Genomic DNA, 5,238 nt, shown 5'->3' on the forward strand with positions numbered 1-5,238 from the left:
AAAAGCACTCCGGGTTCATCTATTCAAAGCCTTGACAAAGAGTTCTCCAGAGTTCCTTCTTGGCCTTGACAAAGACTTTAAAGCTGTAAGATTGACAGAAATGATTCTCCCCTTGGAGGCCTGGGTGTTGGAGAGCGAAGGTTTGAAGAAGAAGACACACGAGCTGGGAGCACAGGCTGTGGAGTCCGGCAGACCTGGGCTGAGAGCAAGTTACTTAGTCTCGCTGAGCCTCAGTTTCCTCGTGGGTAAAATAGGAAAACAATGGCACCAACTTACGGGTGGTTGTGACAGCAGACGAGATACCTACGTCGCTGGTACGTGGAAGCTGTTCAGCCAGTACCAACTGTCGGGTTTGAATAGCTCCACTGAGACCGTAACCAGTCCCCGCAAAATCAGCCTGCTTCCATTAATGACTTTCTCCCAAACCCAGATCTAAATTGTGTGTTGAGCTTTATCCCAAAATAAAAGAGAGGAGGAGGAGAGAGGGACCAAATACAGAATGACCAAAAAAAAAAAAAAAAAGCAGTCAGTGTTGCCTGACCCAAATGGCAGGGAACAGAGAGGCTCCCCGGAAGTCTGGGTCCCTGGTTTCAGAGTTGCTCCTTAAATCTGGAATCCTTACGCCCACCACTGTCCTCTCATCCCTTTTCATCCCTTCTCCTTTCAATCAAGCACTTCAAAGAGACGCCCGGAGAAGAGAACTGTGAATTCTCTGCTCACTAGGTTTCATGAGAGGAAACCAAAGAATGTTTCTTTTTGAAACTGCGTCTGCTCATCCAAACCAATTTTACTAGCTGGGAGACTTGAGCTCACAGGCAGGCTCAGGGGCTGATGAAATTCAGATGTGAGGCTGCAGCACCAACAGGAAAATGAGGGGAGCCCGGAGTGGCTGGGCAACGGTCCAGGCAGCGGGAGGGGGTCTGGAAGAGGGACAGAGGGGCGCTCGGGGAGGGACAAATAGGAAGAGAGGAAGGGGGCGAAAAAGGCTGAAAGAGAAGAGAGAGATGAGACAAAGCCCAAGAAAGCATCTTATTTTTCTTCTTTAAAGAACAAAAAACAAACATGCTGTTTCAACTGACGGGAAATGTTCGGCTGCTGAAGGCATTATTAGGACGGGAGATAAGGAAGCCACTGAGATAGGAAATAATTATTTTGTATCTGTCTTTATAAATGAAAATGAAGGACATTAACTTAAATAGGATTTAGATTTCCAGGGACAGAAGGGAATGAATTAGGAAATATTCTGATAACACAAGAAATGTTTATTAAAAGGTCAGGGGGCTCTTGAAACTGACAAGGCCTCCTGGGCCAGATAAAACCCACTAAGCTGCGAGGGAGACCGGGAGGGCCAGGGCTGCAGGGTCGGGGGCCACCACTTGTGCCAGATAGCTCAGATCAGGACAGAGGATGGATGGAAAAGGCGACTGACCCCTTGGCCCCACTTGGCAGTTGGTGACCTGGCTTAATAGGTGTGAATCAGGCAACTGCGCCCCGGCAAAGCAGATGCGGCAGAAACATCTTGGGCTGGACTCCGCCTCCCTCGGCAGGGATCCCTCATCCTCACTTCCACCCTCCCCTCCCGGCTTGTGGGACCAGGGAGCTTGGAGAAAGTGCGTGGGAAGGGAGAACGGGAGGGAGCCACATCCGTGAGAAGGCCAGGATCCCAGTCACCGAGAATACCCTTGCTCTTCAGAGATTCCCAAACCCACAGAGTCCTCTCGCTCATGTCTCTGTCTCCTGGGTATGCACCCGGCCACCCGAGCTAGATCTACTTCCGGCATTTCTCAGCTCTGTCCAGGGAGGCAGCTGGAAGGCAGCAATTAGGAGCCCCAGCTATGGCATTAGCTCGCCTGGGTCTAAATTCTGGCTCTGCCCCTTTCTAGCTGCTGGCCTTGGAGAAGTTAGTTAACTTATCCGAACCTCAGCTTTCCCAGCTGTAAAATGGAAATCTCATGGGCTTACCTCTCTCATGGGGTAGTGGGCGAGATTAAATGAGATAATAAAAGAAAATTCTTAGAACAGTAAAAATATGCTAAATAATAAAATGTAACTCTTGTAACTATTATTAAAGGCATCCTGGCTTACCCTCGAAACCAAGTTGTTCTTTATATCTAAGCTCAGTATCTCTTGCTGTCATTTGGGCCTCTCCCGATTGGAGTGAACAGCGGCTCCTGTCCACCTACACACCTTCCTGTCTTGGGCCTTGAGCTCTGTCTGTCCCAGAAATGGCTTTTCCCCACCCTCTCCTGTCCAACCACCCCACCATCACCTTCCACAGCCCCAGCAAGGCTGCAAGAGGAAAAATTTGATAGCTGAAACCCGTGCCTGGCCGGCCATGGCCAGGGTTCTCCGAGGAGGGAGCATCTGTGGCTCAAGTTCAGGAAGGAAGGAAGCACAGATTCCCGCCCCTAATCTCCCGAACCCCGAGGCAGTGTGATGCCCGGAAGACGGTCAGCGCTTCTGCCGCCCTCGGCCTCTGCACAGACACAGTGAGCACCCAGGGTGCTCCCCGGAGGCAGAACTCACACAAGGAGCCTCTGCAGGTGTCTGAGCTTAGCATCTCCTGGAGGAAATCTGGGGGCTGGCTGTTGGGACTTGCTGAAAGCTCTCTGCCGACAGAATCAGATAATCAGCTAATACCCGACCCTGCCGCGTCCTGAGCCTTGGGACGGATACATAACAATGTCATCAGGCCTGCCTTCTAAGAGCCTTAGCCAGCTTACTGCCTCTTTGAGTGAGTCTGCCCTGGGTAATTATTCCAGACTCTGCCCGTGAGGAGGCCTAAGTGTCATGTCACTGTAATCCTCTGGAAAAATCTCTCATTGGCTCCGTCAAAGGGGTTGCACACGTGGCCTCTCTACATATAGCTTTCCCAAAGTTCTGCACTGGCGCTTGGAGACAGTTGCCTACTCCTGGCAAGTTTGGATCTTGCTGAACCGTTCCCGTATGGACCGTTCCCATAGATGAATTCCAAAGAAAATGGGTGTAAGATTGGCCCTGGGATCCAGAGGGAGCAGGTGGGGGGCTTCCAAGTGCCTCGGCTCCAGGAATCCCAAGCTGGCATCAACCCTTCCCAGCCAGTCTTGCAAATAGCCTCTGGCCCACCTATTCAGGTCCATGAGAAACTGGTACAAATGACGTACCAGCAAAGAGGCCTAGCACATCTAACTGTCCCCCGTCCAAGGCAGGCTGCAGAAAGGACAGTATTTAATACAGTGGGAAATCCACACTTGGGTTGGGCTGCCAAGCTCAGAGGGTAAACAGCTCTTGGATCTGGAGTGGATACCTGCAGGGAAAAGCCAGGCATTGAGATGATAATAGTAATTGTAATAATAATCAGGCCCTACTGTAGCGGTAGGAGCCAGGGCTCGGGGGACAGAGCTGGGTTGAGATCCCAGCTCTGCGATTCCCGATCTGTGTATTTCCCCAGACTGCTCTGTGCCTCTTTAATGTCCTCATCCATAAACGAGAGGATAATCAGGGTACCAACCGCACAGGGATTTTTGTGAGGATTAAATGAGCACATAACATAATGGCCAGCACATGATGAATGCCCAATCCATTCCAGCCTTCCTTAATTGCTCTCATATTAATTCAGCATTTTACAGTTTACTAAGCACTTTTACATGCATTAACTAATTCACTGCTCACCGCATCCCCAGAAGGAAGCTGTTACGGCTCTAAGTTTTACGTAGGGAAAGCTGAGGCTCAGAGAAATCTAATGACTTGCCCAAAGGTCAATAATTCACATTTTCAAACAATCAAATAGAGGCCAGGAGCTTGCGTAGGATTTTGAACATTTGATTCAGGTACCCAGCACTCCACATCAAACAAGAATCACCACCCACTGCTTGAAGGTCTTGCCAGAGGAGTATAACCGAGGCTGCATGCTCGCCAGGCCTGCAGCTCCACCTGAGTCAGACCAAAGCACGGCCCCGTCCAGGCCATTTGTAGGCTTGGGGATAGATCAGTGTCACGGTGCGGAGTATTTCAAAGCCACTAGGATCCAGGGCTCTGTTGTAGCTCAGTGGAGAGGGTGGAGAAGGGGGTGACAATGTCACACATGAATAATGCATAGAGGGTGCCAAGCTTCCGTTTCAGCAAGATCCAAATGCACGTTTCATCTTTGATTTTCCCTTCTGGCTGTGCCGTTCCCTGCAGCCACTGAACCCGGGGACTTTGCTGGAGCCGTCTGGCCGCCCGCTAAATTGGCTGTTCTTGATGGTGAATAGAACGAGGAGGGGGCTGGGGCAGAGAGAAAAGGAAGGATGAGTCGAGGGGAGGGGATTAGGGAAGATGAAAGAGGGAGATAAGAGAAGAAAGATCTTTCACCGGACTCCTCTACACAGACTGCCACGGACCCCGAGAACTTGGGGAGGTTTTGTTCCAGGAGAACTTTCCTGGTCCTCTCTCTGTGTGGTTGTCACAGACTGAACTCTCATCTTCCCAAGAAGTGGGAGTGGTGGAGGGCCAGGCCCCTGCCGGAGAGGGAGACCAGAGCCAGCGGCCTGCCATGGTTTGCAGGGGAAGGAGAGGAGGAAATAGACCCCCCCCAACCCCCGGGCTGGGGCAGGGCTCAGCGCCACTCAAAGCCCTGCTGAGGAGCTGACACACACCCAGGGGTAGCAGCGTGGATTTGGGGATGGGATGCGGGCCGCTTCTGCCCCCAGCTGCGAATCTGGAAGCAAACAAGGGCTACAAACCCGACTTGCTGGGTTTAGTGAGAGGGCAGACACCAGAGCAGCAAATGTCACCCTCGCCATCCACCATCCCGCCCGGGCTGTTAAGATTCCCGCTAGGCCTGAGAATGCCATGAGGCCTCTGTGGGGTCAGCAGGTCAGCAGGTCAGCAGGTCAGAGCCTGCAGCAGCAGCACGGGGGATGGGCAGGAGGAGAGGGAGGGCACAGAAAGGCGTGTGAGTCTTCAAGTCACCCCTTTGTGGGGGGCGGAAGGGGTCTCCTTGAAGGGGGTGCTGTAAATTCAAACCCAAGGCTTTGACAATTACAGCTGAAGATGTTCCCACTTGTCCCGTTCTTAAAACTCAGCAGGTCGCAGACACCAGGCCGATAGCTTTTGTTTCATTGGGGCCACCAGCCGAAGCAGCTGAAGCTGATTCTAATGAGATGTAATAATACCCTCTCTGTTCTGCAAGCTATAGACGGGGCCCACCGAGGGAACACGCTCAACCCCCCAAATGATCAGACTTGTCAAAATATGATCATTCTGTTCCTTATTATA

The sequence above is a fragment of the Vicugna pacos genome, chromosome 33, assembly GCF_048564905.1.
Source record: "Vicugna pacos chromosome 33, VicPac4, whole genome shotgun sequence".
Taxonomy (NCBI): Eukaryota; Metazoa; Chordata; class Mammalia; order Artiodactyla; family Camelidae; genus Vicugna; species Vicugna pacos.